The sequence below is a fragment of the Bombus vosnesenskii genome, unplaced genomic scaffold (assembly GCF_011952255.1).
Source record: "Bombus vosnesenskii isolate JDL3184/JDL3185 unplaced genomic scaffold, Bvos_JDL3184-5_v1.1 scf7180000016261, whole genome shotgun sequence".
NCBI classification, from domain to species: Eukaryota; Metazoa; Arthropoda; class Insecta; order Hymenoptera; family Apidae; genus Bombus; species Bombus vosnesenskii.
The window spans coordinates 3,488,494-3,500,712 of record NW_022884330.1 but is presented as its reverse complement, the minus strand read 5'-3'; the positions used below and the strand labels follow the sequence as shown (position 1 = coordinate 3,500,712).

General features: G+C 40.9%; 1 protein-coding gene across 1 annotated transcript in view; it reads left to right on the top strand.

The window, feature by feature from the left end:
• The window catches only part of LOC117241615 (fasciclin-3), a 343,345-nt gene that overhangs the window by 50,501 nt on the left and 280,625 nt on the right, over positions 1-12,219 (top strand).

The window sequence follows — 12,219 nt, the reverse complement described above, 5'->3', positions numbered from 1 at the left end:
ACGTGATTCAGCAATAAAGTACAGCGTATTATTCAATTCTATATCGTCTAGAAACTGTAAATATTCTATCGATACAAGATCGTAGAATGTGAAATTTACAACAACTTAATTTCGATTCAATTACTCGGTTAATCGAGTCGGTCACTGTGTAATTTTCATTTCTAAGTTGTTGTCCAAATATTAAGAAAAACACCGGAAAAGAGTGAATTTTTATGTCACAAAAATCGAACACTAATACTAACCGTACGCGTAAAACTAAACAACAACTAAATTACTTTATATTACAACTAAATTACACATAATAATCTATAACTAATAATGATTATTCATGAAAGTTTAAAATTGTATTAGATATTCCACGTGTTTGATGACACGGTGTAAACCTTTCGGCATAGTAGAAATAAGGTTTTTTAAATAATCAACACCGATTTGTTTCCATTCTTCTTCTAAACATTTTTCACATTGTTCTTTAACACACCCGCTCCCCCACAAATTGACTTTTTCTCTTCGCAATGAAATATTACTAATCGTTTCAACATTTTCAAAACTCATATATCGTTTTTCGTCACTCAGTCTGATCAAATTGCTAACAAAACTGCTGCACAGTTGCAAACTTGAACGAGGTTTCAAACGTTGCATACAAACACACTCAATACTATATAGCGTAGTGTAACATAGCGTAGTGCAATACATTTTTGTCTGCTTCTGTTGCTTTGTTGCCTCTACATTTATTGAAAATATTGAGCTTAGAAATTTACTGTACTTAAAGGAAGACAAAGTATATTTTTTAGAATATTACCATCTCTCCAAGAATATTACCATACACGAACAAATTTTCGCCCTATGCCTGTATCAATCTTCGGTCGTATTAATCAAGCGAAAAATACAACAGTTCTCGAATTTAGCCTGCAGCGTGTAGAACCATCTCGCGTTCAATATCGATCCACCCAATCATAACATCGGACCGCTGCAACTACGTTCCATGTTTGCGTATTTCCGATCCAACTACCGTTTAAGGAACGTTACATCGCCGTACCACATTTTACATTAACGACGTTGCTCGACGGCACGTGACCTACGACCCCCGGCACGCTGTCGTGGGTCTTCTGCCTGGAAATCGGCGTGGCGCACGTGCCCGCTTCCGTTCGAAAATTACGAAAATCGTTGGGCCACGGGCTCAGCCACGGGGCATTAATATAAATTTCAATAACAGTGATCGTCTGCGGTGGTTGGAACGCACGCGTAGGTGGGGCACTCGTATCACGTTGCGATTAAACATAGTCGCCGCTGGTCATGAATCGGTTATCCGACATACATATTCGGTGCTAAAACGAGATATTCGACGTTTTGCACGGCTCTACTTGAGGGTTATCGGATTTTCTCCGCGTTGTAAAGCCTTCGTATTCAAATCGTGAGATGTGGCTATGTAAAGAGGGAATAGAAATGTGAAATATATTTCATTGCGAATAAACGAGAATAAACAGGCAGATATTATTTGGAAAACATTCGTCATGCGATACGGTTAAAACCAATTCAGCGATTGAAACGCAATTTGTGAATAAAACGAATCGAGGCCGTGACAAATTCACCGCTGTTGCAGCTTTTGTTTCTTCGTGCCACGTGGTAGACAACGAGCTTTTGAACGGCGACGGCGATTTTTATGTCCGGTATTCCGCCGGCAAGTCGCCGGTTATATACGTACGTATATGTGGTGGAAACCACCGCAACGCAGCAACAGAGATTTTCAATCTGTCCACGGAGAAGCACTCGGTTACGATAAGAATCGCAATTCCGTTCTTGGTCGATGTAACGTTTGAGAGCGGATTAAATCTCTCTCCGTTTCGGAACGATGCGACGCGACGCGACGTTGCGGAGGATATCTATGGCCCGCGGATAACAATCTGTGCGTACCAGTTTTGATTGGAACTCGTAAATACACGCAGAATTGAAGGGAAAACAATTTATCGGATCGTTTATCTGTTTACAACATAAAATAGTTAATCCTGTGTTGCAAACTTTTTTATCCTCGTGTGGAACGTTGGAAAATGAATTGGAACAAACATGTAGCGCTTAAGATTTTTCCAATAATGTGTTTATAGTAGCGTACAAACATTTAAAGGGAGATACAATTTATTTATATTAACTTATACTAGCTTAAATTAACCGATTATGCTAACATACTTGATTGCTGTTAGTATATTTAGTAACTAAATATTTTCATTGTATTTCTACATTCGAAAAATTTGATATTTCTTTGCACCTTGAAAGTGTGGAAAAACACGATCCATGAAATACCGTTGTCAACGCAACAACGTTGAATGATTTCTTGTCTGTTTTTGACGCCCTGCCGTATGTTTCTACAGATCGGTCAACAGAAATTTGATTTCTATCGAAAATTGAAAACTCTTCGCACGTGGTGGGCGGACGCGCAATCTTTATGGAGATAGAAACTATGTCCGGGGATATAACGGTGAATGGTAACGTGAAATTTGCCCGCCCTATATCCCCCCAACGCTCTTCCAATCGTTATATGGTATTGACGTTTCTACTAATGCATCCGTTTATGCCTCTCAACGTTTATACCTCCGAGCTATTTGCACGCGACGTGTGAAAACAACGTCTGCGACTCCGCCAGGAGACTTGTATTTCTCTGCACGCACCATCAACGTAAAGTCTCTGTTTCCCTTTTTCCAAGAAAATGCAAACACGAACCTTCGACTTGCCGACGCGACGACGCGAAATTTTCTAAATATTTTCTGACGAAAGAAAATTCAACGACAATTACGGCGCACTAGCCACGCGGCTAAACGCGAAATGCAGCGACGAACAGACGAACGGAGAGTTTGCACAGAATTTTCTAGTTGGCAGAAGCTTCGCCCTGCTGAAACTTCCATTCACGATATTTTCTATTTACATATATCCAAAACGAGCGTCGTCTCGGTACATCGGGCAATAATAATCTTCGCCGGAGAGCGGCGATAAAGTTGTGAAAAACAAGTCTCTCTCCCGTTCCATCTTACTCCGTCGAATTTCAACTTTGCCGGATTCAACTTTGCCGAATTCCAACGAATCTGGAACATCGTCGTTCGCGTGGTTCCTGATGGAACGAGAACGGTTTTATCCCTTCGCCAAGGCAACCTCGCTCCAGAACATGGCTCTCTAGTACCGCTGGCTCCGCTCTGGTTCTCCCTTTCCCGTCGGATAATTTCCATCCGGCTAAACCTATTTATACCGGCGGAGATTACAGTATTTTGGAAATCTTCGGAAATGGACGGACGAAACCATTGCAACGAACTACCCCGGGGATGCGGATGCAATTCATCGGTTCCTAGCGAATCTCGGTGTGCTTCCGTGAAAATCTGTAGGTACTTTCTGGCCCGAAGACAGGAAAATATCGATAGGCCACGAAGAAAATCTTTCGACCCGCTGAAGTTGCGGTAATACTATTACAAAAGATAGTAGCGAACTTTCTGCCGCATTTATGGCTGAATTTTTCCAGGTTCTCCGCGATTTAAATCGAGTTTGACCTCGGATTACTCTTGAATCTTTGAGCCCGAATCGAACCGCCAACCGATGAATTCCGAGTTCCTACTCCAAGCATTTACACGATCGATACACGTTCCTTCGCCGATCACCGATTCTTTCTTCGCCTTCGTACCTACTTCTTCGTATCCGGTACGGTTTCCGGCTCGATGTAATTTTCTCCAGCGAGTTGAAATTGATCGTGGACGGGCAGCACGAGAAGCGATTGACGTGGAATTTTATTTTTATTATATTGTAATTAGAATTTCGTGGTTTAAGTCTTTCGAGAGTTCTTCGAATATCTCTCTACATCTTTCTCCATTAAATTCCTTTAAAATTAGAATAGAAGATACCACGATCGGTGCAACTTACAATCACAACGAACATTAAGATAGTTACCATCAACGTTATTAGGATCGTAGCAACGACGCAACGAGCTTGCCAAGCGTTAACGAGATACAGCCACAAAACATTGTCACGTTTTTTCCATGAATATCACGTTTCCAGAAGTTTTCGAGGGAGAATAGACAGATGGCAGGAAAAGAACAAACAAGAACTGCAGGAAAGTAAGGCGGTAATGCATTCATGAACGAGTCCGAATTCTGCAAGAAATGGCGTTACCACGACTCCCGATAGCGCGTGCCACGAAAAGGGCGTCGTTGATATTCTTTCGGCGTTATCTGCTGCCTATACTACTTTCCAACTGCGGTCGTAGTCCTGGCAGACGTATAGCAGCTTTCCCATGGTCGTTACCCGGCCAATTCCCAGAAATATTTTCTGCAACGCGCGTAAAATCAGTGAATTCCACGCGGAGCTTTTCCAATACGTAACCAGAGCGCATGAGTTCTCGCGAGTCGCCCGGTTTACGTCGAACATCGTCCCTCCAACCTCGTACACGGCAATCCCGAACACGCATACACGTCGCATTCTTTTGCCTGGAATTCGCTGCCTTGTTCCGCTTTAGCACTTCCTACTACGGATTGACATTCGACTCCGTCTGACAGGAATCCCTGGATATTCGTTGGGAAGGCTGAAGAATATTAGACAGGTTATATCAGATCGAATTCCACGGTAGTCGCCAGTTTTTCTTTCGTAAGGATATACCATCTCTGAATATTAAGTGGATTACGAGTATTTTTATGAGATTGATTGTGTCAATTTCTTTGTATCTTTAATTATCGATCATCGAGTGACATTTCTCTTTATACGAATTTCAATGGAGGAAAAGTGCGACTCGAATGCAAACGAGGAACGATTCGAACGTAAGTAGAGACTAAAATGCATGGTGCCACGTGGAGATTTATGCGTATGATGTCACGTGGCAAGATTGCGTGTTTGACGTATGAAATCTTTAGGCTCGGTACGATTAGGAAGATGAAGAGTCGCGAGTCATCAGGGAGTCGTTACAGAGTCGTTAGAAAATTACGAAAGAATAAATTGAACAAGTGTAGTGTGAGGGTACTAACTATAGGGAAATACATACCATTAATCTATACATTCAGGAATGCAGAATTTCACTTGCATGATTCAGTGATCGTATACTATCGATGATTCATGCTGTATACCTTTGTTTGCCACTTCTTACCAGCATATTTGAATCGTATCACTGTCACTATTTACTCCAGACAACACGCCTTTCGACAAGTGTGTTATCCTTTCATTGGTATTATCAGAGATAACATTATCAAGTAATGGTTATCTTGTATAAATCGACCGCAGCACTAAAGATATCTGCAACATCAGTGACTTTGATCGTGAATTGATATAATACTATGTCAATAGTCGTATTTGTATACTGCGTCCATCAGCAGCGATAATATCGAAGTAGAACGACATACATATAGGAAATAGCAAATTATCCCCACTTTGATACGAATTTGCTACATTTTAAAGTATTCGGTCGTCCGAAACGTTTCTTACGTTTTATAAAGAAATAATGGATGCACGACATTTTTTGTTTTATATTATTTTATCGAATTACGTATGATCCATTTTGTTCTATCAAAATAAAGATCACAACGTTCGACAGATTAGGCTTCATGTTTGTATAAAGATGCATCGTCGTAAAAGACGGGCCTGTAAAAGAAAGACACTTTTCGGACAACCTGATACCATAAGTTTGTAACGTAGCAGGTAGCTCCGAAGGTTATCGGTCGATGTTTGACAAGATAGAAACGATGGATTGGAAATGATCGGCGTTAACTCACAATTGGCAGGGCAAGCGTGGCCGCAATTAGGCCGATGTGAACAATGAAAACGGAATTCACCATTGTGCAAAGCAGGTTATTGACACGATGGTGGATGTTCCCTCTACCGTCGGTGTGTCCAGTTAATTATATGGGGCAGAGTTATTTAATTAGTAGGCATCGGTTGTGTTGCCATCGGTTTAATCACCCGCGGATCGATGAATGCCGTGTGGAGCCCGTCTACGGCGTTGCGAGTTCGACTTTAATAAAAGTGCGGCCGGCATCGATTTCCGTGAAATTGGAACGATTTATCGTTGCTCTGACCTCGATTCCTGGCGACGCGTGTATTCTCATATTGGCTCGTGTACCGGCCGATGTTGATCGATATTCAATTTGTATCGAGAACAAATACGTCGGCTCGTCCAGCGGCGATCGTTCCGACTTATGCTTCGACGTGACAAGCGGTCAAAAAAAGAAAAAATAGGAATCGGATTAATACGCGCACCCACATAAAAAACACCATTGTAATTTTTCGCGCGACACAGTGAAAAATACATAATTGAGCAACGCTTGCAAATTATTCACTTTCACGTTCTTATCGCGGCTACAAAAGATACCGACACTCTTTCAACGAAGCATCCACATTTCATTTTTATAATATCAAATTTGTAAATTCATTCAATAGCTTGTATAGCCACTGCATCTTTCTATGTTAGTTATTGAAATATTCAAACCTTCGAGTCTCGCTCATATCACTCGTGTTACTTGAATTCAAACGGCTTGAATCTAAACTTTCCTGCTTACCGAATCTTTTCGTTTTATCGTCCATGTGGAAGTAAGATTGATCGTAAATATTTGTGAATCCGTCTCGAACCGGCCAGGATATCGAGACTTAACTGGTTCGACACAACCGTCCCGTGACAAGAGTAACATCCCCCTTTGGTCGACGATGGCTGTACGGATCTCCCGAATTTCTGCGCTCGTGTCAGAATAGTTTGCGGTCGCGCAAACGTCATGCGCACGAAACAAACACAAACAGTTCTCTCTGTCTGGCGTGTTTGCCAGAATTAACGCCACGCACCGTTGCGACTAAGCAGCAACCGACGGAGTATATCGTCGTGTCGCGCGAGGCTTCCTTGCATGGTAACTGGACAAACTTGCCGTCCATTGTACGTGTATAGGCTTGGCTCTGTACACACGACCGACACACGCGTTTATATTCGGCCGTCGTGTCAGGCATACATAGTCTTACGTAGTTCCATGTAGTTCTCCGTGCTTCTGTTTGCGGTACACCGAACGAGAGCGCAATTGTGTATTCGACACCGATACCACCGTCTTACAGGTTAATCTCGAGCGTATTAGATGCATACCAACTGCATCTGGATAGGGAGATGTCGTTGCAGCAACTGCACGATAGCAAATTTTGATTTACTTTGCGTTAAGATTGTTGGTTACAATTCCTTCGATGTGAGTATTTGCAGCTTTAACTCTCAATATACAGGATGGTTGGTAACTGGTGGTACGAGCGGAAAGGGGATGATTCTACGCGAAAAAAGAAGTCGAAAATATAAAATAAAAATTTTTCGTTTGAGGCTTTGTTTTCGAGAAAATCGACTTTGAATTTTCGCTCGTCTGGTTATAACGGATCTCACTATAGATCGTTGTCTCGATTGACGTTATTTTTAAAATTTTAAAATTTAAAAATTTTTAAATTTTTAAATTTTTAAATTTTTAAATTTTCAAATTTTTAAATTTTTAAATTTTCAAATTTTTAAATTTTCAAATTTTTAAATTTTCAAATTTTTAAATTTTCGAATTTTTAAATTTTTGAATTTTTAAATTTTTAAATTTTTATTCTATATTTTCGACTTCTTTTGTACCACCAGTTACCAACCACCCTGTATATAAGAATTACTTGTATATTATTTGTATTTCACTTTGATGTTGAACCATGTTTCTTTTCATTTCACCTTTTTACCGTTTCAAATTTAAAAAAGAACAAAAATTCCTTAATGTTGGTTTCCGTTGCTAAATAATTTAAAGTTGAAGGAGAGGATTTACGGTCAATACAGAGAAGTATGAGATATTATAAATTCAGGAATTTAATTTCGGCAAGATGTATTTACGTTATGATGTTTAATAAACAGGACGAGCTCCGAGTTCGAAGTAAATAATCAAAAAGTACACAGATATAAGAGAAATCTTATCGGTCTAACAGCGTGTTGACTCAAAACCGACGTAAGACCATAATTCACGATTCCTTTACGAGGAAAAGGATGCTTTTCAATCTGATTGGTTCTTGTGCAAATAGAGAAGGTACAAGCAGATACTCTCGGTAATCTAGAATACAAAAGAGGGTGTGCAGTTTATTCAGAGAGTTTCAAACTATTTAGGGTTCTCGCGTCGATCGAAGGGAACGCGAATAATCGACACGTGCTCTGGTGTCGAGATTATCTTTGGTGGCGTCTTTCGACCAAGGGTTCCCACGACGAGATGTTTCATTGTCGAGGTCGACAGTTTCTTCTTGTTCGTTTAATTAAGGAACTATTGCGAGTTCGTCGTCTGATTGCTGTTTCCTTTGATCTTCGTCACTGTCGTCGTCGCGTGAAACGTGTCCACAGACGATGACAGTTTAAACGCGGCGCTACGATGCACTCTCATTCCCTGTTTCGGCCTAACAACAGCCCCACTTTGGCCGTACAACACAGACGGTATTCTCCTTAGGGGCAATCAGAAAGATGACACCCTTATTTGCCAGTGGTAACTGCGCCACTCTCCGTGGAGATTATTTTTATCGTCCGAGTTTCGAGGGTGGCTCGTTCATCCCCTTTCGCCTTCTTCATCCTTTGCTTCCTCCCTTTAATGTACACCGTTTTCTTCTTGGTGACACTCGAGGCGGAAAACACGCGAGGGCTGAAAATGGGAATTGGGGTGGCACTATTTCGTAAACTGCGACCTTCGTTTTGATGTACCTCTATTCGCGTTCATAACGCTGTTAATTACGTAATTGAGGCCGTGTCCCGAGCGCCATGCTCTGTAAAAATGAATTTTATAACGCGAAGGGTTATATTCAGTTTCTTTTATTCGAAATTTTTATATCGCTCTGAAGTTCAGTCATCAATCACGAAGCAGGTTTCTCAAAGAAATTAAAATCGACGTACTCACAGTCGACGATTAATTGTAATTTGAGTTCTTCACGGCAGATTACTATCGTCGTTCAAAATTTTCGTACTTTTTACTCGAACGTTTTCGTGTTTTCTTTCGTAACGCATTTCTCCCCGTTCGTGCTATTTTAAATACAACTCCAGGCCAGAAGGAGCTCAAAGATCGGAAAAAGTGCGAAAAGCGTCGAGGACTCTCTTTGCTGTAGGTTATGTTAAATCATACATGGTGTTTGCAAGCTCCGTGCGAATCCAAGAAATTTTCCTAAGCTTCGCTATCACGTATCATATCGTTCATATTACAAATAGTTTCCACGTTAATTCACTATCGACGTTAATTTAGATCAGATCCCAGATTAATTTCCAGTTTCACATTTCAAGTTGTTTTCAAAATTTTATCAATAATACCAATTTATCCTTTCGTTAATTTTATTAATGAAAATTGCATTTTCATCTTAAGAAAATTGAAAGCATCCATATTCTAGCGATAATTTATTCTCTTCGCTATTCGCATAGGTAAATTCACATGTTTTTCTTCTTGAATTTGAAATCTCATTTCCCACGCTGCACCGAGCCATTCTTATAGCCGAGCTCGTAAAATTCTGCATTTTCACCATTTGATCCGCTCAAGACTCTCGTTTCCTTCCGTCCACTTTCTCTCGAATTCGATTACGTCTTAAGAGCATCAACATCCCCTTTTCCGATGTCTTCCCGTGGAAACCTGGAACGGTGAAACGAAGAACGATTTTCCGCGCACGTACGCGTAAAATTCTATCCGGTGTCTTGTTGGCGCGACGTCTAAGGGTCTTGCGCGCGAAAGCGAAACGATGGATAAACGTTGCAGCATGGAGCTGATTCTCAGTCATGATGCGCTTTCAATTTCATCAGAAACCGCAACGTGGAAATACGCAGTTTATGATACACGGCATCCGCGTCGACAGAATGGAGAAACTTTGTCGTGCATCCCGTTCCACAATTCGCATTCTTCCAACGCACTCTCTGCTTCATGAACTATACGTTGAATCTTCTAAGCAATTTTCTTGATACTTTAATTACGATCATTTGTCGGTAAAGAATTACGACAGATTGAAATATTTCGTACGCCAGGCATTGCCCTTTACAATAATAAGTTTTATAATTTTGTAACCATTACAGAAATATAATTTATTTCATACATGCGTATAATGAGTATACAAGGAATTACCACTGACTTACTAAACGACAGACTAAACGACAAATCACGTAAAGTTGGCGTGGCATGAAATGTATTAAACAACTCTTTCATTTCGTTCGCCTATTTATAACTCGTAGGGGAACAAAAGCTGGGTCATTCCGAGGAAACATTCAGGTGGAAAAGCTCGGTACCTTTCCCGACTGGGAATTTCCATGCTGAAAAACATGGCCCATAGCGATTTGCGGATTTCTCATTCCACGATGAGACATTCACGGGTACTAGAGTTATGCGAGGCTATTTGGCGTAATTTTCAACGGTTCAATTAACATCTATGCAAGAATGCGCCAATTAGAACACGATCTGATTGTTCGGTGGATTTGTCTGGCAATCGACGGTCGTTAACGATGATCTTTTTCGTGGATCCATTTTATATCGAGCGTGTATCGTACGAGGGAAAGTGGTGGCTTCACAATGCTCTATTGTGCGCACACACGAACTCTTCTCTCGTTCGATTCGGCTGTGCATTTCCAGAAAGAATTAACAGTCATAGCGGCGGATCTGCTCGTACAAATTGTTCACAGGCATCGAGGCAAATCGATAAGGTAAACTGTGACTTTCGTAAGGGTAGCTCTGGGTTTGACGAAGAGCGTTGCGTCGCGTCACTTCAATCTAGAATCTCGACCCGCAGTCTAGATTTTCGTTTAGCGGAAAATTCCCACCGATAACCGAAGAATTCTCGCGTTTGATATCGAGTAGATGACATCGCGAATCAATTATAAGACCCTGGAAGAGCTTCGTGTGAAAAACGAATTTGAAAAAGACAAAATCGAACCACCGCTGACCCAGATTCGTGCTTTAATCCGGCAATTCGACGATTTATACGATGATTTATCGCGAACTTCTCTCGCCTCTTCGCTTCTTTATTATGTCGTTTCTTTATTCGCGAATAAAATTACTCGATGGAACGATCGCGCCACCGGTCTTTTTCTCCGATTAAATACTCTGATATAGGTATCCTTATCTCGCTAGAATTTAACGTTTCGCCAAGGTTCTTACCTATTTTCTTTGTATACAAGACACATAGACCGTAATCTTGTCAATTTCTCATTATCCAGCCAATTCGACGAGATTTCCGAACTGTTTACGCGAAATCCTGTTAAATTTCGATCGAATTACCGGGCGGCTCATCGCAGACAACGCCCTGCATTCCCCTGCTGGAAACGCTCATCTTCCGTTGCGCGTTGCTCTAAATTAGCCCTTTACCTGTAATGATATTCCAGATCCTCCATTATAACACGAGCATACAGTCCTTTCTTGACGCATTAACCGGCACACCGTTGAATGCAAATTGAATAACAGCTGCACAGCTGGATAGATGGTTTTAACTAAGTTTCCACAGGCAAATACGGTAAAACGTGTTCATTCGCCGATGCCTGGCGGTGTTAAAACGACCACGAGAAACGACTTCATTAGAGGAAACGAGACAGGACGCGAAATTAATCGCGTTCGAACTATCAGCAGTCGTACGATCGGTTTTTCGCCCCTGGAAATCGTTAAATTTCTAATCACTTGCTAATCAGTCGATGAAGCTACTCTGTATATTTTATAAGATACTTGTAAAAGAGAATTTATACCGTATGTGGATCTGATTTAATAGTTAAAATAGAGTTTAATGATCGAATCGTCGACGTAAATTGGCATTTCGGTGAAATGTGCCTATGTGAAAGTGATCGTATTAATTGAATGCTGAATGTTCGCAGGTGTCGGTTCGATGTCGGTTTTCTAATTCCTGACGGTACAACTTTCACGTAACCGTAAAAACACGGTATAAATTACGGCCGTAGTAGCACTTGCTCTCCGTTTTTCGATAAAAACTACCCGAGATTTCTAATCCTCGATTAATCCAGATTTTAGCTTCTTCTATGTATTTAACACCGTGTGCATTAAAACTATATTTTACCATGTCGTATGAGGCATTCCACTTTTTTTCACTCTTGAATAATTCAAATTAAAATGTCATTGGAGGTGTTAGCCTGGATTTTCTTACGCGCGATTGCACAGTTAATAGAAATTTAATACGAAATAGAGTCGGTGGAATTTTTACAGGACGAAGTTGGAACAATCGTCTCGAGGTAGGCAAACGATGACAATGGCGGTGGATCGCCACGTGACCGGC